This window comes from Dipodomys spectabilis, unplaced genomic scaffold, assembly GCF_019054845.1.
Source record: "Dipodomys spectabilis isolate Male_0828 unplaced genomic scaffold, ASM1905484v1 ptg000043l, whole genome shotgun sequence".
NCBI classification, from domain to species: Eukaryota; Metazoa; Chordata; class Mammalia; order Rodentia; family Heteromyidae; genus Dipodomys; species Dipodomys spectabilis.
In genome coordinates, this window is record NW_024870720.1 from 20,103,540 (window position 1) to 20,130,992 (window position 27,453).

The following is a 27,453-nucleotide window of genomic DNA, read 5'->3' on the forward strand; positions in this document are numbered from 1 at the left end:
TCACCATTCTCTTCTACTCTTCCACGAAGTGGTTTTGGGGGGGGGGGGGCTGTGGTTCTTCTAGTTTTAAAACCTGATTTATTCTTTAAACTAAAATGGCTGAAACTTGAGACTCATTCTCTATAGGTGGAGGAGAAGTAGGTGAAGTGGACTTTCTTGTCTTTCAGTTACCTTGCCTGGCAGGTGGCCTCCTTGATTGTTTTTGGCTTGTGCTGTAGAAGTGCTTCTCTGATCCTTGTAAGCTGGGGCTCCTCCCACAACATTCATGTGGATTTCTTAACCCTGCACTTTTCTCCAAGGAAAATGTGCCTCTGGCATTTTTGTGGTCACCTCCTTGGAGTCTGTGTTGCTTATTCTCTCTTATCAGTGAGCATTTGAGGAGCTTTTGAAGATATAGGCTCTTCAATCAAGGATTAGAAATTATGCAGGTTTGTTTTCCTTCACTCCTCATCATTGTGAAGTATTTGGTGACAGAATTTAGTCTCTGAGTGATAAATAAAAGCAAGATCTTTGGGTGTTACAACATGTTTAAAGAGACTGGAATCCGCTTTTCTGACTTTTCTCCTCTCAGGGGCTTGTAAAGATTTAAAAGTGTGTGTGTGTGTGTGTGTGTGTGTGTGTGTGTGTGTGTGTGTGTGTGTTTCCCTTTCTCCCTTACTCCCTTTTTCCCTTCTTTCTTTCTTTCTTTCTTTCTTTCTTTCTTTCTTTCTTTCTTTCTTTCTTTCTTTCTTTCTTTCTTTCTTCCTTCCTTCCTTCCTTCCTTCCTTTCTTTCTTTTTTTCTTCCTTTCTTTCCTTCCTTCCTTCCTTCCTTTTTTCTTTCTTCCTCTTATTTTTTTGTCTATTTTGTTTTTGTTGGAATCCTAACCACAGGTAGAATTGATGTGTGCATCCACTCTTTCTGAAAAAAAAAATCAGTGGAAACTTATATAATTGAAATGATCACCTTAAAGTTCATTGAGTACTTGCCAGTATACTATGTTTCTCATTTAACTGATAAACTTGTATATGATCATAAAACTAATGATTTACTTGATAAATGTCTGACTTTTAAAGGTACATGTTTCTATTCATGCAATCATATCTTAGTTGTTGATTAGAACAGCATGATGTGCAGCTATATTTGCATTTATTATATATTTGCTTGAACTCAGGGCCTGAGTACTATTCTATAGGATAGTACTTTTTACATTTTTAATCAAAGAGCTAGTGCGCTTACCACTTGAACCAACACTGTGAAAATGGCAATACTTCCAAAGGCTATCAATTCAATTCCCATCACATCCCAAAATCATTCTTTAATGAAATAGAGCAAGCAATCCAAAATTTCATATGGAATTACAAAAGACCCAAATAACAAAAATAATCCTTAGCAAAAGGAACAATGCTGGAGGAATATCAATATCAAGCTTCAAACTCTATTCAAAGCTATATCAATAAGAACAGCTTGGTACTGGCACAAGAACAGGCATGAGAACCAATGAAATAGAAGACCCAGAAATAAACCCACAGAACTTGGGCTACCTAATCCTCAATAAGGTAGCCAAAAAATAGTATGAAAGAAAGACAGCCTCTTCAACAAATGGTGCTGTCAGAATTGGCTAAACACATGTCAACTTATCCATATATTTCTTGTTTTATAATTGAATGATCAGGAAGAATATTTGATGTATGTATAAATATATATATATATATATACATACATTTATATGCACATATATACATAGATATGTGTATATATGTCTGTGTTTATACATGTATTTGTACAAGTACATTTATATGCATATATGTGTGTATGTGAAGAGCTGAATGATTAAATATACTTTAACAATACAGTCAAGTAAAGAACTCATAATAATGGTTCGTGATGATGTAGTTTAGTAGTATATAGATAGTACCATGTTCTATTTGTTTTTCCATTCATTTAAAAACTATTGTGTAAACATCAAAGTTACCATGTTAACCACAATGAATATTTTTAATGGATGGGGATCATTGAAAGCTTGTGACAAATTTTACACACGCTAAGAATATAGCAGAATGACTAGTGTTTTACCTTCACTGGATAGAGTTCTCAGACATTTCCATGTTTTGTGATCATTTCATGTTTACACACAGAAAGTGATTCCTATGCAATTTTCCTTGCATGATGATTTATACTGTATTTAATTACTTTAGAGTCAGACTGACTCAATTAACGATTTACTGAAGCTTAGTATTCTCTAGTCTAGGGCTATAGTACTTAAGTTTTCAGTGCTTTATGTTAAACAATTCCAAGAACAGTCCAAGAACCAGATTTAATTTTGGGTGTGATAAATCATGTGTGTATGTGTGTGTGTGTGTGTGTGTGTGTGTGTGTGTGTGTACTTTTTGCACAATTCAGGACCTGCAATATTTTTTAATTAGTTGTTCAGCAGTAAGAAGCAACCACACAATCTGCAGATTTTTTTTAAATTTTGTGGTCAGCAGAGTTTTATTTTTAGAAGGTGTTTAAATTCAACAACACAGATTACTTTCAAAAGGGAACTAAACTTGTAAGTAAAAACCCTCTGCCCAGTTCATGCTTCCTTTTTTGAAGCTGAGGGAAATAGAGCACTGATTAAGCTGGAGTTGAACTTGGTTTATTTGATTCAGGAATGTAAGAGATATGATCTAAACCTATTTTACTTTGAATATTAAATTATAGAGTATAAACTCACAGAAGTTGAGTTCATTGCTATGAAATAACATCTATTCAGTTGAAATGCATCAGTCAAGCAAGATACTTTACATATATATATATATATCATATCATGTCTATAGTGTGTTGTGTGTATACATATACATACATACATATACACACATGTGTGTGTGCTCTACTTGGACTAGAACTCAGGGCCTTGTGCTCTTACTTGGATTGTGACTCAAGTCTGGTGCTCTACCATTTGAGCACCACTCAAAACACTTCTAGTGTTTTTCTAGTTAATTGGAAATAAGAATCTCACTATTTGTCTGCCCCAGCTGGCTTTGAGCAGATTTCACCTTCTTGTACACCTAGGACTTGTTATCTGAGCCACCAGCACTTGGCTTGTATTTTATATTAATAGGAATATGGTTATTGTCATAATAACTTTTCTGAATGATTTTTCTTTGACATTTTTCTATAGACATGCAGACATTTAAAAAACATTGTAACTGAATTTCTTAGACTTTTATATAATAGTGTAGGTTGGCATGGATGATTTTGTAGTTGAGCAGTTTTTCTGCCTGATGATGAAGCCCAGAGGGACAATCCTTGGTCTCTTGGTCCTTGGGTTTGTGAAGCTCAGGTGTTTTGGAGCCAGTCTGCTACCAGTTGGCATATTCTCAGAGGACATACATGGGCAGGGATTGTTCAGGCAGAGAGAAGTTAGTCCATTTGGTCAAAAGAAACGAAACAACAAACCAGCATGTTTGTGAACTGTATTTAGGATAAATTCCTTCCAACCGTTTGGGCTACCATGTAAATAGGTGTGTGATGTCAGGTTGGAGTGTCTTAACAGTGCTTATTCTGCTCCTTATCAAGCTCGCCATCTGAGGATGCCCTGCTATATTCTGGCCATGGTGATGTGTTGATTAGGGTTGTAGTTTAGCTAGGACATGCATCATAACCATCATCATTGGATATTCTGCTGTGGGGAAGAATGAAGAATTCTGTGTTATCCACATCTGACTGTTTGCTGCTTACAGGATGAAGCCTTTGCAGCTCTATTATCTTTATTTTCAAGTCTAGTCCAAAATATCACTTTTTCTATTTTTTTATTATTAAATTCTTCCTTTTTCTTTATTACCACATATCTTAAACTTTTTTTTCTATTACAGCAATTAAAAACTTAAAGCTTCTCTTACTGTAGAGGGCAAGGACAATATAACAGAGATTCATAACTCTTCTTTCCTCTGAAGCTTTAATTTCCAAAGTCTCCAGAATAATACCAAACACAGAGGATATGTTTAGTAAAAGTGGAATGAAGGAACGTGTCACTTCCTTAGCTAATCTGTACTATATTCAGGAAAGCTTAATGGCCAGTGTCACTGGTAAGCAGTCTCACTGGATGTCACATATACTAGTCCATTTTTTTTCTGACATAGTTTTTCTTTGTCCAGAATCCTAATGATCGTCTGAGAGATTTCTGCTTAATTTATCTTTTAAAATTCTTCTCATAAAGCTGTTTCTCCCTCACATTTGGTAGCAGTTATTCTAATAAGCGTTGGTATATCAAGAGCCAGAGAATTTTTTCTAGGTTTGTTTATTGACATACAGGTATGCGTGTAGATATAGGTACATTTACAGATATACTCTATGTGTATGCTGGGCATATGTAGGTATTAGTGTAGTGCAGTTACAAGGACTTGAAAAAATATGATAATTAATGCTAACCCATCTGAAGGAAGGAAAATAACATTTTTTAAACTAAAGGCTTCTTTAAATGCAACTTTCATAGATAGAATTGTGAGACTATAACATAGAAGGATTTTAAAGTACATGTTTTGTTTGTGTTGTGATCAGAATGAAGTAGGTGTGGGATTTATTTATTTTTATACTGTTTATTTATTGAAGAATGTTTTATTAAACACATAATCTATTGCAGTTGATTCAGTTTTACATTTTCACAACTTTGGCAATCATTGGTAATATGAAAGTATTAACATTTTCCCTGTAAAATTTTTACTTAATGTTTTATTCAAGATGATTTTACAATTTTTTATGTAAAAGTATCAAGGTGAAAAGAAGAAATGGAAAGCATGAGCCTCTAGGCCCTGATACTGTTGCCTGTGAGCAAATGATGCTATTGCCTATCTTTCTAAACTGTTCTTAATATATACATACATATGAATAGCTTAATGATTTTACATATTCACTGCACATAATTCATATATATACTGTATGCATGTAAAACATGGATGGCAGGCATTTATAACAAAAGAGGAACATACCTATTTTGCTCTGTTCCCTCAGACGCTTTGTTAGTTCAAACCATGTCTTAAATATCTGAAAACAGAACAATCAAACCATTTGAAATTGTTTTAAAAAAAGTAGAGAGAGATGATAAAGAGAGAGGGTTATTTTAATAAGGTCCATGGTATGTGTGTACAAATTTATCACAGTGGAACCTATCTCTGAGTTGAGCTTCATGACCTAGTTGGAAAACATACAGGAATTAAAAAAAAATGAAGTCTCAAAAGAAATGTGTCTGAAGAGGATCTTTCCTGTATTTACATATATATTTACACATATATGAATACAATATATTTACATATATAAATATATATGTCTATATATATATATATATATATATATATATATATAGCCATAGATATATAGATTTGCTCTACTCATTACATCAGTCCCATACTGGTCTTTTTTTGTCTCATCTTTAATATATAATTTAGTTGTCCCACTCCATCTCTTAGTCATTTGAGATTTTTATACTTTAAAAGTGCCTACATCAGCCACCTTGGGCATAGTTATTGATGCCTTAGTTGAAATATTTTGAGTGAATATATAGTAAGCTATTGCCGAAATACTCTATGAAACCTGTGAGTTCTTTCTTATTGGGTGATTATAATTATTAAGTGTGTGTGTGTGTGTGTGTGTGTGTGTGTGCGCGCGCGCGCGCGCCAGTCCTGGGGCTTGAACTCAGGGCATGGGCATTGTTCATGTGTGTTCCAGTGCTGGGGGTTGACCTCGGGGTAATAGCATTGTTCCTGTGCCTTTTGTTTTGTTTAGTTTTACCTCAATACTACTATTCTCCCACTTGAGACACGGCTCCACTACTTGAGTTTTAGTAATTTTTTTACAGGTAAGAGTCTAACAGAGTTTTCTTGTGTAGGCTGCCTTTGAACCTTGATCCTCGTACCTCAGCTTTCTGAGAAGCTAGGATTGTAAGTGTCAGCCACTAGCACAAGACTACCGGAGGTTATTTTAACACTAAAATCTTGGTATTTTTACAATAAGTATGTTTCCTCCGGAATATAAAAATAATACATATTCATTGTGGATATTTTTGAATTGCAAGGGATACTGAAAATAAAATGTAAGACTTTATATGTTTAATCCTACAGCCTAGAAGGAAGTAGTAGCACTAAGATATTTTGATACCTTTACGTATACTCCATATTTGGTGCTTAATGTTCATCTTTTTGCATCTCATAATTTTGTGATGTTCTTTAGAATAGATATTTCTACCAGCATGATTGGAATTATGGAAACAAGAGTATTCTTTTTGTGTTCTGTCTGCTGTTACTCACTAACATGAACTTTTTTTAATATGTCACCATTTTTACAAACAAACAGGTAAATAGTATCTTTTATATGATCATAATAGTCTATTGGAGAATGTTGAGTTGAGTTAAAGAGTAGTAATAGTCCTATGGATTTTGATAACCTTGGATAAATGATTTCTCCTGTGGGACTGAAGCATGATCGTTTCAGCATTGCCTAAATATAAATATTTAGTGGTGATCATGAAAACTTGGGGCTTGTTCTCTGGAGACATGCTAAACCTATGAAAATTCCTTTATACTATACAGATTTCTGGGTAATCTTTGAGGATACTGTGCTGTTTGCATCTATTTCTCCACTTGGCCCTGATTCCTCGTTCGATTTTATTCCTTTTCTGTGATAAGGCTATGTATTTTATGAGACTGGCACTACTTTTGCATTATTCCCTTTATAGCTGATGTGACTTATCTGCTTGTCTCTATCAACATTTGAAAGTGTCCTAATATGAGCCACTTACTTTCTCTTTACCAAAAGCCATGATTTCAACAAATCTAGTTTGTCATGTTTGTTGTTGTTTTTACTGTAACTATCACCAGTAATCTCCATTACTTGCTATCATTTTCCTGAAATATATCAGTACAAGGTAATTTGATATTTAAATAACAAAAATAATACCTCCTTGTCTGACTACAGTCCAGTGATTCCCACTTACTTTCTCTGATAGAATTATGCCATTATATCAATAGTATCTCAGTTTTCTGGTTTATTTGTGCTCAGTTCTTGGGTTACCCTTTTTCTTAGAGCTGTGTTAACTGCTATATCTCCTGTATTCACGGAGCATTCACTCCAGGACTTCCAGTGGGTGTTTGAAATCATGAATACTATTGCACACTATGCAGGCTTAATCTATTGATTAAGTTTAATGTAATGTATAGATTAGGCAAATATTAAGAAATTATTGATAGTTATTAAAAAATAAAGCCAAGCAATTGTGACTAGATAGGACAGTGAAAGTCATGTGTAAATGATCACCTCTCTCTCCACTTACATTATTGTACTATACTAACACTTTTTCATAATATATAATGATGATATTAAGTCATCATTTTTCAAAATATAATAGACACCAGACACGAAAATTACTTGGAGGGGGGCAATAATTTCTACAGCTAAATGAATTGACAAACTCAGCACATTACTTCCTTTACAAATTCATAATGCATAGTAACATCTGAAAGACTGAGCATCTCTACGGGGAGGAAATGATTTAACATAGTTGATCCTTACATTTCTAATGAATTTAACTAGGGAGATCTGCAGACTTTATTCATTTCTGCAGAATTTTGTTTTGGTTCAACTCATTCTGATAAATGCTGAGCCAGGTTGCCTTTAACGTTATTTATATTTGATCTTTAATTTTATGATTCAGTAACTTTACTTTATGTGCTTGTTTACTCACTCAGTTATTTAGGAAAGGTACATTTAGGCATGTTCATAGTTCAAAGAGATGAATTTATGCTCTATATCATCTAAAAATTAACTAAGAGTACAGTATCCCTTCTTTAAGAAGCAATTTTATGCTATATGAAAGAGGAAGAGAGCCATACTCACATAGTTTTTATGATTTGTGAGCTACAGTGGCAAATAATTTCGTTGCTGTCAGTGCCCTAAAGGGCCAGCCAAAAGTCTTGCTTCTCTCTACTGTTCTCACAAAGAGAATTTTTAAATTTAAGTATTTCCTGGCATCGTGAAAGTCAAGAAAGCTGTAAGGCATTTTTGTCTTTTAAAGTTTCTAATAGAAGTTGAAACAATGAACAATGGCTGAAAATTCTTGAGTTTGTGATCATCAAGTAATAAAGAGACATCTTTTGAGGAAGTTACTAAATTTACCACATGTATATCATTGGTATGTAAATAATATACTTTTTGTTCTGTGTGTCATTGTCTCAAATTAATTCTTTTTAGGACAATTTTCTGAATTTGTGTTTTAAAAATATAGTTACCCCTGTTTTGACTGTATTTGATGTTGGTGCCCTGCATCTTGTATATATATTTTCTAATTTGGGGAGGGGAAGGGAAATAACAAAATGCTGAAATAAGGATACAGGTTGACCCATTGTAGCAATGAGATGCACAAGGCACTATGGTGAGAATGAACTTTACATCTTGGGGGGGCGGGATAGGGAGGAGTTGGGAAGGTGGGGTGGGAAGGGATGGTAGGGGAAAAACAGGAGGAGGTAACAATGCTTGTTAGGAAATTACTCATTACCTTACTCATGTAACTGTAACCCCTCTGTACAGTATTTTTACAATAAAAACATATAAAATATAGTTACATCCATGTGCATTACTGCACTATTCACTATTCACAGTTATGGAAGCAGCCCAGATGCCCCACACATATGAGTGGATAAAAAATGGTACTTGTACACAATGGAATTTTATACAGCTATTAGAAAGAATATGATGTCAATTGCAGGGAAATATAAGAACTTAGAACACATCATGTTAAGTGACGAAAGCCCAGCTCAGAGATACAAATGGAACATCTTTTCTCTCATACTTGGAAACCACACCTAAATACACAGGGACATGATAAATGATCAAGAACTCTAAGCACTCACACACAGTGAGACCTAAGGAGGATATTCTTAGAGGGGGAACTAAAAATCACAATGCCTCTTTTACTTGTGAATATTTATTAATAATACTGAAATATTTATTGGAATACATTCCAGGAAATGGAAGCAAGGGTTTTTTTGTTTTATTTTGTTTTTGTTTGTTTACTTTTGAGTCTTTTGAAAAAATGCGCATAAATGGAGAGAAAAAGGATGAAAAATGCAGCAGTGGTACTTCCCATCACACTATGTTGACAACCAACTGTATAACTTATAGGCTGAGATTTGAGAGGGAAGCTGGGTGAGAGCTAAGGAAGGGGTGACATTGCTCAAAAAGAAAATGTACTCTTTACCTAACTTATGAAACAGTAACACTTCTGTTCTGTACAGCACTTTAATAATGACAAAAATGTAAAAATACTGATATTGTCAGTATATTAAACTTTCATAACAAGGTTACTAGTTGTGAATTTTAAAATAATTATGTTGATTTATTATGAATAAGGGATGCATGCATGTCTCAAGACCATAGCAGAAATAATGAATTAGTACTTAGAAATTTTTCTGGCTCTAATGATTAAACAACTGCTTCAACAGTGTAATTTTTCAACTCTATGTAATTAATGTCTCTGAATAGGCAATTAATTTATGTTCAGTTTTGATAACTGTTATGATTAAATAATTACATGTTTTGTTATTTCTAAAAAATAATTGTTTTATTGGCTTTGATGTTGATTGAGACCTCATTCATCTAATTTACTGTCTTTTTGTTTCACTGGAATGTTTTCTAAGTTAAACCCCAAACTACTTTTGACTTAGTAGTGAAACTTGCATATTTTTGAATGGGCAAAAATGATCTTAGATCCAAGCATAAGAGAGCTTATGCATAAATTATTTACTGCTTAATGAATTCTTCCTGGTAATGATCATTATAGAAACTTTTTGTTGTTGTTGTTTTGTGCCAGTCCCAGGGTTTGTATTCAGGGATAGGATGCTTTGTTTACTTAAAGCTAGTACTCTGTCACTTGAGCCACAACTCCACTTCCAACTTTTTAGTAGTCGATTGTAGATAAAAGTCTCACTGTCTTTTCTGACTGGCTAGCTTCGAACCATGATCCTCAGATCTCAATCTCCTAAAGAGCTAGGATTACAGGTATGAGGCACCAGTGGCCAGCAATTACAGACACTTTTTAAAGGAAGTTTTTGGTAACATGCTGTTATGTACTTTTTTTTCAGAGTATAATTTATTAATCATTTAAAAAAGGTAATATTCTTTTATTTGAAGAGGACACTGGGTGGCAAAATGTTATATTTTGGGTTTTTTTGTACATTCTTAAATACTGTACAGAGGGGTAACAGTTAAATGAGTAAGGTAATGAGTACATTTCCTATCCAGCATTGTTGCCTCCTCCTTTGTTTTATCCCTACTTCTAAAAGAATTCTAGGGCTTGAGCCAGTAGTCGATAGAATTTGTATGAGTTATAGGTCAAGATTCATATTACATTACAACAACAACAACTAATAATAATAATGCATTATTTTCAATTTGAGAAACTATGAGATTACTCAGTTTGGTGATTACTGGGTTAGGAGCAGTTTGTGTGCATAAAATTAGTGTTAAACCTGATTTGACACTATGACTTATGCCCCATTGCTTTGATGTGTTTCATTGTGGAATGATGTTAACAAATTAGCACAGAATGCAGTGCAGATGCTCTGTTAGAAGTAAAGGGTTTGCATTGGAACAAAGGCAAAGTCACTTTAACCTTGAGCATCAGTTTCAGAGTCTGATGATATGTAATCTTAACACAATTTGACAATTATGGGGTGTCATAAAATGGCTAAGATCAATCTAAATTTTGTTAATGCCAGTGATATGCAGAAGAGGCAGTTATATTTAGTATTGAGAAGCAATAAGTAAAACAACAGAAAATGCCAAAACTTAGATTAGCGCCAGTCCTGGAAGTCCTAATTTTGAAGACAAAAAGTGCCAAACTATGTCACATAAGGGTGGGGTGGGGGAATGGGAAGGGATGGTAAGGGGAAACAAAGGAGGAGGCAACAATCCTTGATGAGAAATGCACTCATTACCTTGCCTATGTAATTGTAAACCATCTGTGCAGTATTTTCAAAAGAAAAAAAAAAAGAAATATTTGCCCAAAGCAGAAAATCTTTGAGGCATTTTAGCATCATGCAGAGACCATGGTCCATACTTGTACTAATCTGTGGTAGCCTGTAAGTGTGAAGAGTACTTGTGACTGGTCGTGCAAGTTTCCTAGGACCCTAAGTCACATAATTTGGGCATGTAAGAAACCATAAGAAATTTCACTAGGAGGAGAAATTTCCCCTAGTATGGTAATGAAGAGAGTTGTACAAAACACTGTATGTGAATTTCATTATGTGAAAGAAAAAAAAGTCCAGCTCTTCAGGAGGAAATATATATATATCCCTGCTACCAAGTAGAGAAGTATGTTAATGTTTTTTCCAGGGATGAAAAGACTTTCTGGAGCTCTAGGAAGGCACATTAGGTCTTTCCAGATAGTAGGTTTCCATTCAATGCATTATTGAAATAATATTATTTCAATGGTACCATTTTGTTTTTTAGCATATAACTCACAACTCTTTGGGTTGGTGTTCTGAACTATAAGCCTGTGGTATGATGCCTAAATTTGCTGAAATCTAGAAAACAAATGTAATGTATGCCTATGTTAAAACCTAGACACCTAAGAAATTCCTGGGAAAATAATGAATCCACTCAAATAAATGAATCTCTCATGGTGCTTTACATTTTAATAAGTTGAGCACAGAAAATCTTGCAAATTCTGTCAGAAGAAAAATGAACTCTTCTATTATTTCCCAAACCAGAGTCTAAAGAGATTTATTTACCAGTTTAGTTCATTAGCCCATTGTTTGTATAACTTCATGAATCAATTGATAACATATTCTATATCAGCAGAGTTTGCTTTCATCATAGTAAAGTACCATGCAACTTGAAATTATTATTAAATTTTGGTATCAAGTGGTGGTTTCTCAAGTGTATAATATTAACTACTCAACTGTCTGAGATCTGAGGATCATGATTCAAAGCCAACCTAAGCAGAAAATCTGTAAGACTCTTATCTCCAATTAACCACCAAAAAGCCAGAAGTTAATCTGGAACTCTAACTACCCACCTATTAGGTTTAAGTCCCAGTATTGCCACAAAAAATGAAATGAAAGTATTATTAAATATATGTATCCATATTGTTTTTGTATCTATCTAAACATGCTGTATTCAGGTACTTTTTCTTCTAACTTTTCTAAATAGTCTGTTAGTGAATTACTCTACCCCTAACATCATTTCTTATTTACCTTTTTAAAGGAAAATACACTGATTTATTAATGTCTCCTCTTCAGCTAAAATTGGGAGCAACCTTGAATATTTTTAGCCCTTTTTCTAAACATACAAATTCTGTTTTATAACAAAACAAAAATGAATATCAAAATGAATAAATCACATCAAGTCATACACAAACCTCAGACAGACCCTTTTTATTTGTGTATTTGTATATGAACGCTTTATTAAAAAGTGATCATGATATGATTGTATTCTCATTTAATTGACTCAACTTTGCATATGATTATGTTATAAAATTTGAATTTGCAAGGATAAATTTTGTATGTGTATTGAAACATTTTTTACTTTTTACTTTTTTTTTTTTACTTTTTAATGAAAATCGTGCTTTTTAAACTTCTAACCTTTCTTCCCCTATTATGGCAATCGATATAATAAATGTTCTTTTTTTATTGTGAAAATACTGTACAGAGGGGTTACAATTACATGGGCAAGATAATGAGTACATTTCTTATCAAGCATTGTAGCCTCCTCCTTTGTTTCCCCTTCCCATCCCTTCCCATCCTCCCCCCCAATCCTCCCCGCCCCCCACCAAAGTTGTAAAGTTCGTTTTTGACATAACGACTTGTACATCTCATTGTTGCAATGGGTTCACCTGCATCCCTATTTAAACGATTTGTTTTTCCCCTTCCCCTCCACAAATTATACCAACACTAAAGCTACCAGCACGACTGTTTATTGCAGCAATATTTACTATAGCTAAGATATGGAACCAACCCAGATGCCCCTCAGTAGATGAATGGATCAAGAAAATGTGGTATATATATACACAATGGAATTCTATGCCTCCATCATGAGGAATGACATCACCCCAATTGTTAGGAAATGGAAAGACTTGGAAAAAATTATATTAAGTGAAGTAAGCCAGACCCAAAGAAACATAGGTCCCATGGTTTCCCTTATTTGCAATATCTAGTAAATGTTCTTTATTATTGCAAAGCAGAAGAGTGAAAAAACATGGGGTGTATTCAAATGAATAGCCTGGTAGTGGTGTCAGAATACATGTATACTACTAGAATAATTTATCAGAACTTACATTCTGTAGTAGGTGGAAATATAATTGTCAAATCTTACAAGGGAGAATTAAGATTATTTAATGAGTAAACATAAATTTGTACAAAAAAGAAAGTTAGAATATGAGAAAGGACTAGTCAGAGGTTGATATATGATAGATATAATAATGAATTTAAATACCTAAGTAAATCATGTTCATACCCTTTTCTTTTATTAGGCAGTGCTTCATATTCTAGAAGATATCACACTCTGATAAATCTATGTTTTACTATTCAGCGATTTATTACTAAAATAAATTACTCCTGTGTCTTTTACTACAGCAATTAGCTATGTCTTTTTTAAAGAATAGAGAAATCTGCAGTCAATTCCAATGTTATAAAACCAAAATGAAAGTTTAAAATCCAGGATTTAAAAAGTTAACACTATTATTTTAAACCATGGTTTTCATTTATTGTCAGAAGAAAAATTTTGAGTTTAGATGTTAAGTGTTAGGAAGTTATTTATGGTATATGGATTTAAATTAAGTAATTTAAAATATTTATCTTATTTGTAGTGCTTAAGAAAATATCATGATTGAACAGTGTTTTTCATGAAAAGTTGCTGGTTGCAAATGTATAAAATTAGTAGCACTATCTTATATATATATATATATATATATATATATATATATATATGTATATGAGAATATTACAAAGTACAGAAGCTTAATAATAGACTTTTGTTACTTCAAAATATTTTCTGTCAAATGCAGGATTCCTTCCCCCTGTGATTAATCTATTTATTTGTTTCTTTGTGTCCATGTTGGGACTTTGAACTCAAAGCCTCATGGTATTGCTTTGATTAGGGTTTTTTTTTGTTTTGTTTTGTTTTGTTTGTTATTGTTTTTTCTCCAGTCATGGGGCCTGAACTCAGCCTGGGCACTGTCCCTCAGCTCTTCAGCACAAGGCTAGTGCCCTACCACTTGAGCCAAAGCTCCACTTCCAGCTTTTTCTGCTTATGTGGTGCTGAGGAATCAAACCCAGGGCCTCATGCATGCAAGGCAAGCACTCTACCACTGAACCACCTTCCCAGCCCCTGCTTTGATTAGTTTTTAATCAAAATGTAGCTCTCCTATTTAAGCCATGTGAGCACTTATGGTTTTATGCTCTAATTGGAGTTAAAAGTCTTTTAAGTATATCTGCTTGGCTGGTTTTGAATCAGAGTCCTCAGATCCCATCCTCTTGAGATTTTAGTGTTACAGGTATGAGGCACCAGTGCCTGTCTTCTGTAATATTTAACATTGAAAACAATGTTCTATGGGCAGCAGATAAACAATGCTTAATATTTTTTTTCCCCGAGGACACCATGTCTCACTTTCAAGTTGTTTAGTTGTTTGTTTGTTTGTTTTTTTACTGCTAACTACAGAAAATTTAGCATAACAATAATAATTCATGTTTGTTTTATTTTATTATTTTAGAAAAATTTGATGCTTAGATTAGGCTGTCCACAAACTTGCAATCTCTTGCCTTACTCCCCTAAGTGCTGTGATTACAAGCATGTAACACCATGCCCAGGAAAGTTTATTTTAGCATTTAATGTCTCCTTCCTAAAGACTGATTCTTCATGTAACATTTACCATATTGTCAAATACTGTGTCCCTTTACAAATTTTGATTGCATCCCTATTGAAAATTATATCATATGCTTAGTGGTAGAGTGCTTGTCTAGCATGCATGAAGTCCTGGGATCAATTCCTCAGTACCACATAAACAGAAAAAGCTGGAAGTAGCTCTGTAGCTCAAGTGGTAGAATGCTAGCTTTGAACAAAAGAAGCTCAGGAACAGTGCCCAGACCCTGAGTTCAAGCCTTAGTCCTGGCAAAAGAAAATAAAAAAGCATAAAGAAAGAAAGAGAATAAAAGAAACAAAGTATGGAAGGAAGGAAGGAAGGAATGAAAGAAGGAGGGAGAGAGGGAAAGAGGGAGGGAAAAATTGCATTACATACAAGGCTATATTGTTTGTTTGTTTTTTGCCAACTGTTAAAGGGTATGTTAGTAGCTGTCTTTTAAGTGTAACAAGGATTTAAAATAATGCTTAACCCTTTGAGTGAAGTATTAAAAATATTAGATTTTGTTCTTGTCCATTATACTGTGGATCCAAAGGGCTTTGTTCTCTCTAATATGCTTCCCGGCTCTGAAATTAGTGCCTTGTTCTTAGTAAACAGGCATTAAATGAATCAGTAAATAAATAAATGAATGTTAGAGATAGTGTTTTTCACCTTTCACCTTCCAAAAATAAGCCTACTTTAAACATTTCAGTTTATTCTATGATATTTATTTTGTACACACCTAAAACCAAGATATTATGTAAACTTTGTAGTTGGCCAGAGGATTATCTAGTTTTTTTTTTAACATTTATTAAGTTCACAATTATATCAATGTTTAATATTGACTGGTGATGCAGACATTACAGATAAGAAGAAAACAAACAAAAATGTAAGATGCTAGTATCAGTTTAAAAAGTAAGTGGCAGATCTTAACATCCTTGGAGCAAGAACCTGTATATGTAAGATTTCCACTTAATTTAGCCATTATCATGCATTTTGTACTTTCAATTCTGTGCAGAAGAGTAATTTATTTTTATGTGCCTCCCCCAGATATTCTGATAAAAGTATTCTCATTCAGCCAGGCAAATCTAGACCTTCATAATCACATCTTGGTAGAAGTCTGAAGTGAAGAGTAGCAAAGCATGCTCTGTTATTCCTAATTAGTACATTAGTAGGAACACGTAATGATTTGAGTGAAAAGTTATGAATTGAACTTATTCAAAACCTTTTAGAACTCACACTTACAGCTCTAAATAAGTAAGCTCAGGTTAAAAAAAATCTTAACAAAGAAACCACAACTTGGATACTTTAGCTCAAGGTTCAGGTTCTGGTTCTTGCAGAAAAAAAAATTGGATAGAAAGAGTTGTAATTTATTTATGTACTGTTTTGAATAAGTATTTAAGTAACTCTGCAATTATGGAAGTAAATGTATTTGTACAGATGTCTATGTGATGTCTGTTTTGTGTGTGTGTGTGTGTGTGTGTGTGTGTGTTCATCCATGTGTAGCACTTTTACACTGTGTTCCTGTCTTTAAAGGCATTTTAAATTCATGTTATGAATTTTCATCTATGGAGATTGTGCTTTCCAAGTTCATTTACGTTTTGTAGACTTGTAGGTTGTAGATTTTTTTAAATGCATAAAATGAGCATCCATATGTGTTCCAAGTTTCTCCTTATGAATGTGTCTTAATAAGTAACGGTGTTTTCCAATTCACATTTTAGTTTTTGGTCTGTTGTGGGGCTTGAACTCTGGGCTTGGGCGCTGTCTCTGCACTCTTCAGCTCAAGGCGAGTGCTCTACCGCTTGAGCCAGAGCACCACTTCCAGTTTTCTAGTGGTTTTTATTGGAGGTAAGAGTCTCAAGGACTTTCCTGCCAGGGCTGGTTTTGAATCATGATCCTCAGATCTTAGCCTCCTGAGTAGCTGGGATTACAGGAGTGAGCCACCGACACCAGGCTATCCAATTCACTTTTATATTAATGCTTATATTATTAGCTTATATGTTTTGTAATCAAACAACTATGAGCTGAGTATCACAAGGCATAATTGCTGTCCTAGCTGCTGCTAATGAACTGAGATCTGAGTATTATGGTTCAAAGCCAGCCAAGATTTCAGAGAGGAACTGGACAATCAGTGATGGAATCCTAAGCAGCCTACTTACATCACTCATTCTATTAGTCTATAAACCATGCCATTTCCAGTAAATAAGGTATTTATGTATGTAGAAGATCTATGTATACACAACTGTACATTTCAAAATGGACTTCAGCATACACAAGTACTTGTAGAAATGAAGAAAGCATAAATCTGAAAAGAAATGTTAATAGCCAATGTTTATTTGGAAAATAGAATATGAAAGCAAAAGTACCATATATTTTATACCCCATATTCATTTCTTTATTTCTCTTAGCCCATTAGGGAGAGAAAAAAAAGAGAGAGATAGCAAGAGCTTGCACATGCAATTAATGACCCAAATAGAATATATCCTTTGAACTCTGACTCAATAAGCCTTTTGGAGTTATATAAAAAATTTCAAAATTATTAATCAGGTATGTGAATAATATGCCCATTACCTCTGGGTTCAGAGAGGCCGGGACAGTAGGTTCTAAAGAAATTACTATGATTTATTAGTAGTTACAAGTCATATCCATTTCAATTTATCAGCATGACCTTGCTGAGTCTCTCTCAAGATCTTCTAGAGTTCACCTTGAGCTCCTATTCTACATTGGTTCAAATAATGGCATAGTTCTTTGGCTTTTTTTTTTTCTGTTTTCAATTTATAGTTGTTACAGTAGGGCAGTCTGTGGTTTCAACATTTTTTCAGTCTGAATTAGTCAGAATATTTAAGGCCAGTGGACCAGAATAATATGTCTTTGGTTCTTTATTGAAATGTGGAAAAGAAGAAAAAAATAGAGAATAGGTTCATTTTATAAAAATAGGATATTGTGTAAGCCTTTACTCCAACACTAATTCTTTACTTCTGGATGATGTTATTCAAGACATTTAACTAAAGTTCAACATTCTCATTTTCCAATTTGGCAAAACAAAATGCACCATGTTTGCTGTGCAGAAATGTCATAAAGATCTAATAATATAAAATATTTTTATCAACTGAAAACAGGTCCCATGTCAGTGTTGTATGTTCCTAGAGTTGAATTTTTGTAATATCTTAGGTCAATTTAAATACACGTCTCTAGGAATTCACACATGGTGAGACCAAACGAGGCTATACTTAGGAGAGGAACACAAAAGTGCAATACCTATGTACATCTGATCATATAAAATAATATTTATCAAAATAAACTCCAGGAAATGGAAACATGAATTTTTTTCTTTATTGTTGTTTTTGTTTTCTTTTCCATATATCTTGTTGGTTTATTATTTGTAGGGAGTTTGGGGAATACAGAAATGGAGTGGCAAATGTGACCAAAAAAAATCTATCAGTGGTACTCACTGGACAATATGTTGAAAATAAACTATAAAACTACTGGGTGGAGACCAGAAGGAAAAAACTGTGAGAGAATGAGGGAAGGAGTGACATTGCCCAAAAAAGAAATGTACTCTTAGAGCACTTGTGTGTGTTTAATTTGTAACAAAGCCTTACAGACGGGTGTAAACAGTAAATCCTCTTATGCAACCCAGAACCCCTTGCTGATATGAGATTTTGTTACATGTAAGAAAGGATATGATTCCTACAGCAGTTGGCACTGTGAGGGTTTGTTTACTCACACAGGATGCTCTTTAGAATAAAGTTGATGTAAAAGCAAAAAAAAAAAAAAAAAAAGAAATGAACTCTTTATCTAACTTAAAAAACTGCAACCCCTCTGTACATCACCTTTATCATAACGATAAAAATGCATAAAGAAAATAATGCCTTTAAGCCTTTTCAAAACCATCTTCTGTTCAGAGACATATATCTTTCTGTATCTGTTGGCCATCATTTTTGATAAATTCTCAATCCTTCTTAGCAATGCATCTTTCACTCCACAGAGACTGAGTTGGCTCCTCCTGTGTATACCTAACATTGTTGCACTAGGTAAATGAACATTTTCCAAGTTTTAAAGTGATGGTAGGTATGAAATATGAAAACCAGAACTTCACCTATGTATTCAAATGTGGCGATTCCAAAATAAAATTGAATAGTTTTCATCTGTGTAGGACATGAAGATGCACTCTGTGTCCAGGTTCATTTGGACATGACTTGACTGTCACAACAAACCTGACCTACACTCACCTTAAACATGTAGGCAGAGCTTAGCTGTTGAACATAACACCACTCAGCCTGGATATGGCAGTCTTCACAGGGGAGTTAGATACATAACAGAATAAAACCAATAGTAGCTTTCCAGTGGATCTTGGTTACATGTTCCCAGGGTAGAGATAATATTCATGTTACTGGTACTTAACTACTGAAGTGTAACCCCAAAGAGTCTACATCAAGTGCTCTGGGTGCCAGTTTGTCATCAGTGAACTAGAACTCTTTTTCTGTTAATGCAATAAAAATTATTCCACCTATTAACAAGAAAAACCTAAGATTATTTTCTCACTGAGAGAAAAAAATTACTTATGTAACTACTGACCATATACAGAAGCCTTTTGTCATTTCCCTAATACTAATTGTATTTTCATGACATTTTTGCAAGCATTTTGTAGTTCTGCAGCAAAGCTGCAGAGTTCATTTTGTGGGAAATTTGGCAAAATGCATTAAAGAGCGTCTTCCGTTTTTGCTTCTTCATTTTCTTCACTTGGTTTCATTTTAAATTAAAAACAAACATAAAAATTTTCCTTGCAGTTTCTCATCTTGAAATGGCTTACGAGCACATTTTATCATTTATCATAGGCAGCAAAAAAGTCACATAGAAATGGAAAAGCAATTGAGTAACTGTGACTGGAAATACTTGCTCCTAAGAGTCGTGTTTCTCACTGGTTTGACTCAGCTTGTCCAAACATCAGGCAAGGTTACATCCCTGCATACTTTCTGGGTATATATCAGGTACACCTTAATGATTGGAAACTTGTTGATACAATTGACTACCCAAATATAGTGCTTTGTGTAGTCTTTTTTTTCTGTGAAATATTGATTAGGTTTTGTATGTAAATATCACTAATTTAGTGAATTAAAATGGCCTCACTTTAAAATCTTTCCACTACGCCTTCAGTTCATGATTTGTTGGGATTCTGATAGTTTATTTTTTCATGTTGATCAACTAATGACCTGAAACTTGAGATGCCACATAGCAGCCAAAAGGAGTAGCTAGGATGATTGGTCTCAGCTACTGGTGCCTGGCTCATAAATTACATTACATTAATGACAAATATAATATATTTTTCTATATTTTCTTTTGCATATAGTGTTAAGAATAATAGTACAAATACAAAAACTTTCCCCCAAAACAAATCGTTTAAATAGGGATACAGGTAGACCCATTGCAACAATGAGATGTACAAGTCGTTGTTGAAAACGAACTTTACAACTTTCTTGTGGAGGGGGGGCGGGACAGAGGGGTGGGGGGATGGGGGGAGGATGGGAAAGGATGGGAAGGGGAAACAAAGGAGGAGGCAACAATGCTTGATAAGAAATGTACTCATTATCTTGTCCATGTAATTGTAACTCCTCTGTACAGTATTTTCACAATAAAAAAAAAAAGAAGCAGAACAATTGCCCAAGGGTTCCAGGAACACAACATAACGGTTTTGCAATCATCGAACCGTCAAACATGGACCAACAGTTCAGAAAAAGAACAGTACGGTTAGGGTGGACTCAAACCTCGGTACATGGACCAATAAAAAATGACTATGCAATCTTTATAAATGTTGACCAATCATGTAACTGCTTGAGTGGAAATCTCCTAAACTTGTTTGTTAAATGCTATAAAAGATGTGCTGATTATCTGCTCGGGGCCTGTTAGCATCACCCGTTACCGAATGTGAGGAGGACCAAGCTCGAGCTTGCAAATAAATGACTCTTTTGCTGTTTGCAAAAAAAAAGAATGCTAATACAATTACAATTAAATAATGCATAAGTTTTGAGTTACATTTAGTGGGAATTGCAAAATTCTCTTTTTGCATTGCCATATTAATGTAATGGGAAAATTTAGCTTCTTGCTGAGAATTATTATTATTTTGGGGGGCTTGAACTCTGGGCCTGGACGCTGTCCCTCAGCTTTTCAGCTCAAGGCTATGCTCTCCCATTTGAGCCACAGCATCACTTCTGGTTTTCTAGTGGTTTGTAAGAGTCTCACAGACTTTCCTGCCAGGGCTGGCTTTGAACCATGATCCTCAGATCTCAGCCTCCTGAGTATCTAGGATTACAGGTGTGAACCACCAGTGCCCGGCTTCTTGCTGAGAATTATATCAGAGATAGAAACCTTTCTAAAACTAATAAACACTTAGCCAGTTTGGGAAGAAAAAAAAAACAAAAGGTGAGACTCGGAAATAAAATTCAACATATACAACATGGAGTATTTCTGGGAGAGAAATGACTCTAAAATAAAAACAGTCTACTGTGCATAATATATGAAAGAAGCTTCAAGGCCTAAGGAAACAGTATAGTTCCATGACTAAGGTGTAGTCTAAGAACGGTGGTCCAGTGTGAGCAATTTACTTTCTTTCCTTATTCTCGTATAGAGTTATGAATATTTATGAGAATTAAAGGTAGTCACATTTTTTTTCTTTCTGTGACAGATACTTGACAGAAACAATTTAAAGGAGGAAGGATTTATGTTGGCTCAAGTTTTCAAATGTTGCAGTCCATGGTCAGCTGGCTCCAATAATTGGGGCCTGAGGTGCTGTGGAAGAGAACAGCAGAGTACTTATATGGTGGTAACCAAGAATTAGACAGACAGAGGTTGGGGGGGAAGAGAGGGTAGGAGGGATAAAGGGAGAGAGAGAGAAGGAGAGAGGGTGAAAGGGAGAGAGGGAGAGGGAGAGGGAGAAGCAAGAAAGGGCAGGGAACCAGATAGAATTCAAAAGAAAACCTGGGTGATGGACTTACTTCAGCCAGGCCAAACCTCCTAAAGTTTCCAACACCTCCCAAAATAGCAGGACCAGGTGGGGATCAAGCTTTTAACATATAATCTTGTGGGATTTCACATTAAAGTCAGAACATGTGGTCATAATACTTTCCTGTATCTATCTTTATGTAAGCCCATCCATTCCCATTAGATTTTCATAGTGTTCATTTTACCAAAACTGTTGTTGTTTATATTTTTTATTTTTTTTAATTGTCAAGGTGATATACAGAGGGGTTACCATTACATACGTGAGGTAATAAGTACATTTCTTGTCGAACTTGTTACCCCCTCCTTCATGTTTCTCCTACTTTCCCTCCCCCATCCCTCCCCCGATCATTTCCACATAAATTGACATTTTAATTCTAAATGATCATTTCCTTCTTTCTCAGTAACATATAATAGAATTGGTCTTTATAAAACTTTTTCTTCAAGTCTTACTAGTTCACCTGCCTTTCCTAGTTTTCCTTTAGTTTATTGGGGAGCAAGTTTCATAATTTTTAATAGGTTTTTTTTCAATCTGACTTTTCAGGCTCCTCCATTTTTGAGATCCTCAAATCACAATCTTTGATCTTCTTTTTTTTTTCTGTCTACATTCCTCTCTGTGTTGATATCTTTTAAATTAACATGAAATTTCATCTAATTTCACATGATTCATCGATTTTAATTATAGACTGTTAAACATAGACCATTCTGGTCCCCTGTATAAGTGTGTAGCTACCTTCTCAAGTATTTCCACTAAGGTTTTTAATAAACTCCTTTGAATAATATATCCACAATTAAACTTGCAGGCTGTGCCTACACTTTAAAAATAGCCTTTGCTAAAACCAGGACAAGAAGTATATCACCCTTTGACTGTTGGGAAGATTATAGGCATGTCACTATGCGAAAGGGCTTAGAACCTTGAGTAGTTCTCTGTGAAGTTTGCTATCCTGATTATGAGTTGACGTAATGTGTAGAACATAGACTTTTGAAGAAATCATTAGAATTGATTTTATGTCTTTCTAATGAAAAAATTAGAAAGGAAACAGATTTGTTTGCTTATTTGTTTATTTATTTATATTAGTTCTGAGACAGGGTACTGTCCCTGAGCCTTTTGTGCTCAAGGCTAGTTAGTGCTTTACTACTTGAGCCACAGCGCAGCTTTCGGCTTTATTGGAATAGTTTATTGGAGGTAAAAGTCTCATGTTCTATTCTGCCCTGGCTGGCTTTGAACTGTGATTCTCAGATCCCAGCCTTCTGAGTAGCCAGGATTATAGGTGTGAGCCACCACCTACGTCCAGTGAAAAAAGTATTTAAATTGGCAAAAAAAAAAAAAACCACAAAAATCAGATCTTATTGCTTTGCAGAAATAAGCAAAAGTTGTGAAACACATAAAATTTCAGAAAAAATATTTAGAAACATGTTACGAAAAATGGTATGTGAACTGTAGTATAAAATTTCAGGGAAGGATGTAGATATTTTATGATATAAATAGATAATTGAAAATAATGTGTATTTTCAACAAACAACTGATTATTTCCTGATCACTTTTGTTGTAATAGACTGCCATATGGAATACTAAAATATTATGTGCTAAGCTTTGTAAAGCTATTATAAACAAAAAGCTCCCTCTTCTCTTCCTTCTACTACAGACATCACTACCTTTGATTCTCTTCTCTGTCTTTTTCCTAGAACACATCAGGTTTGGAAAAAATGCAATAGGATGAATGAATGAGTAAATAGATGAAACCATTAGCATGAGTGGAAAATCAGAGAAGGACATTCTCAATGTGGGTCACCGTATGTCCAAGCAGGTGGGAGTTAGAGATGAGGAGCTTTAAAGAGACAGATATGGCCAACATTCAGTAATTACAGCAACAGTTATTGCTATGTGGCTTGTGCTATTTTCTCTGTAACATAACACTATCTTAATGTCATCATACAATTTTGAACGGCTGTGTTGTGTATGATATTGCCATAAATGTAATGAAGCCACACTCTGCCTTCGTATGCTCTTGGAAAGCTTGACATACTTCCCCTTCAGGTGAATTTCTAGAAGCAATATTAAGCAGTAGAATACTTTCGAAGGACCACTCCCCTCAAAAGTTTATCTGGTAAAAGGAATGGAAGAGATGAGTACTACAGGCTGATAGCAATATACCCAAGCCACAGAGCATCATTACAGTACGACTGTTATTCTAATGACTATTCCTCAGGTGCCCTCCTAATCTAAATTGATTCTCTAAATAATAAGAGTTTAAAAAAAAGTGGAGCCATTGCTGCTGAGTTTATTTGACTTGTAGATCACAATGACAAAGAAAAACTTCAGTGTAGTCCAACAAGTACAGATTTACCAGTTCATTTTACAATATAAGATCTAGTTCTCTTAGTTCTGTGAGTTTGTGGAAGGAACTAACATTATGGGAAGTGGAAAGGCCATATGACACACACTCAGTAAGCAGAAGTTATGTAATGTTCAAGAGCATTGGGACTAAACTGACATCGAGTGGCATCCCTGTTTATTGGTGGAAAGGGAATGTGGGCCGTACTTCATATTTTCAATTGGTCCAGGCATAGCTCTTAGCTGGGCTGTTGGATGTCAGGAAGCCTCAGCTTTAGGATTAGCTAAGGCTTTGTTAAATTTCACTTTAGCAGCAAATCAAAAATTGTCCCTGATTCAAAACTCTAAGCAATTCCTAGGCTCCTGAAATAGAAAACAGAATATCCCCCCAGCCTAAAATGCTCAGCACCTTAGAACACTAGGTTTGAATTTTCAAATCTCAATCCCATGCTGAATTTTTTGTTCCTCTTCTTGGTCATCCTGATAACAAAGAATGATGAGTGTTTATCTGGTTTATATGGATGAGACCAAGGATATATAGTTGAGATAAGCTGTAAACCCTATTTTTTTTTCATTCAACAACTAATCTTTTCTAGAGTTTACAATTTAACCTAAAACTCAATTGGGCAAGAGCACATGTTTAGCTGTTTGAGAATATAGTAGTCAGATTTTGTGAACCGGGTGTAAGTTTTAAGGAAAATTAAAGAGTTAAAAAGTGTGTGTGTGTGTGTGTGTGTGTGTGTGTGTGTGTGTGTGTGTGTGTGCGCGCGTGCGCGCTGATCTTAGACCTTAAATTTAGGGCCTGAGCACTATCCTTAAGCATTTTTACTCAAGGTTAGCACTCTACCACTTGAGCCACAGCTCTCCTTCTGCCTTTTTGGTGGTTAATCTGATATAAGTGTCTCACAGAGTTTTCTAACCTTCTGGCTTTAAATTGTGATCTTAGCTTCCTGAGTAGCTAGTGTTCAATAATAGCCACAACGTGTTAAAGTATTATTTTAGGAGTAATGTTAGTTTATTTTGAAAGGATCAGTCTTTTTTTTCAATATGTATATCATCACTAGAGATGCTGAAAAAGTTCTAGATGTCAATAAATACACTAATTTTAAGGGACAGGCTTTTTTTTTTTAAGGAAGTGCTTATTTAGCATTTTCCCCAATGGGAAATAACCAGTTACCTTGTATTTTTTTTTTTACTCTCATATAATAAAATACAGATATAATGAAAAGCATCTTAGCAAATAAGATGGATTTGGGATGAATCCATTTTGCCTTCATCACTTAGTCTTTAACTCAGGATTTTAAATAGTAGTATGCCCTAAATTGGCTTAGTTAGAATCAACTTGCATTTAATTCTTTTACTGCAATAAAGTAATCAAAGATATTCTATGTTTATTTGGTGTTCAATATGTAGGTAAGGCCTTCAATAAATTTATCTTTGTGTACTCCATTGGGCTTGTTAACATAAATTCTGTAGATTTTATCTAATAATTGTTCTTGATTTGAGTTAGTTGGCCTCTTAAGGTCCTTACTTGCCATTGCTTTGGTGTTTTATCTATTATTTCTATTCATATTGCTAACTCAAACAACTGAAACTGTTGTGCACAGCAAAGAGTTTGCAGGATTGTGAATGCCCTGGGGGCAGGAATAATGTTCAGTACACTTTCGCAGCTTAGTTAGTTGCCCTCCCCCTTTTTGTTTGTTTTTTGATGAAACATCACTTAAAAACCTTGTAAGTGTAATGTCATTCTTATGATTTTAATTTTTTTTATTCTTTTAGTGGAATGAAAGAAAGTGACATGCTGAAATACTGTAGAATTTAAGCACACTTGTCTGCCCTAGTAGTTTATATTTTCTAATAATTAGAAGAAAAAGAGCATATACCAGGCAAAAAAATGATTTAAGCCATTTCCCATACTGCACTGTTTACTTCTTGAAATATCTAGTTTATCTTTAATCTTGATGTTTTTACTCTAATAACCATAGCTAACTCTTTTTCTACTTGTATTGAGCATGTAATACTCATCAATGAGAAGGTGCATGGCTATATTCTACAGTATGGGCACTGAATTTCAAGTACTATCTTGAAGGAAAAAGAGCCACATAACATTCTGAACTTATAGGCAAGTGTAAAAACAAAGGAATAGGACAATTTCATTGGCAAAGGGGGGTAAAACAATACAAAACTTTTTCTCTCATTTTAGCTATTAGTATATTTTTTCCCTATATCCTGAATACATTCTTTGAAAAAAAATGGCCACTGATAAGAGGAAGACAATTATAGCATTCTCTAAAGGAAGGCTAGGATACACACACACACACACTCACACACACACACACACACACACACAATTATCCTTTGAACTTTAGCAAGGTGTTAACTTAATTATCTCTAATACTAGTGGGACTTGGTGATTTATGACTAGTCTGAATCATTCATGAATATATCTTTGATTATCTAAGGTCATGTTTGTGTAGGTGAATAAAGAAGTCATTTCCCCCCCCCCTCCCTTTTCCATAGTACTTAAGCTTGAACCTAAGATTTGTGTGTGCTTACCTAGCTTCTTTATTCACTTTATTCTATCACTTGAGCCACATTTCTAACCCAGAAGATTTTTGTTTGTTTTTCTGTGGTCGTGGGACTTGAACTCTGGGCTTGGGCGCTGTCTGTCAGCTTTTCAGCTTAAGGCAAGCACTCTACCACTTGAGCTACAGCGCCACTTCCGCTTTATTTTTTTTTTCCTAGTGGTTTATTGAAGATAAGAGTCTCACGGACTTTCCTGCCCTGGCTGGATTTGAACTGTGATCCTCAGATCTCAGCCTCCTGAGGAGCTAGGATTACAGTGGTGAGCCACCAGCTCCCAGTCCCAGAAGATTTTTTAGTAAAGAAAATTCTCTGGAAAAAAAAAATGGAAGCAACTATCTCCTCTTACACTGGTGTCTGCCCTGCAGTCCAGTTTTTTCTAATCTTAATAAAAAAAACTATATCCACATTTGTTTGAATGATTGTATCACTTTCTCCAGAAAGCCGGGTCTACTTCAGACATTTACTTGTTACAACTCAGTAAAGGAAAAATAAAATAATAAAATAAAAGCATTGCTAAGCATATAAAGACCTCCGTGGTGATTGAGCTCATTGAGTTTTAGTAAAGTGTGTTCTTTATAACACACACACACACACCACTTCCTGATCAGGTCCCCAAATTTGTAAATTATACTGGTCTGATGTCCGATCTTAGATAAGGGGGCTCATTACTGTGTAAGCGAAAGTGTCCG

General features: G+C 34.6%; 1 protein-coding gene and 1 non-coding gene across 2 annotated transcripts in view; both read left to right on the forward strand.

Moving 5' to 3' along the window:
- Positions 1-27,453, forward strand: part of Adgrl3 (adhesion G protein-coupled receptor L3) — a 703,150-nt gene that overhangs the window by 124,681 nt on the left and 551,016 nt on the right. The window lies entirely within an intron of this gene.
- Positions 18,413-18,533, forward strand: LOC122106947. Its single transcript, XR_006147265.1, has one exon. It is a non-coding gene; the product is annotated as a small nucleolar RNA SNORA40 (small nucleolar RNA).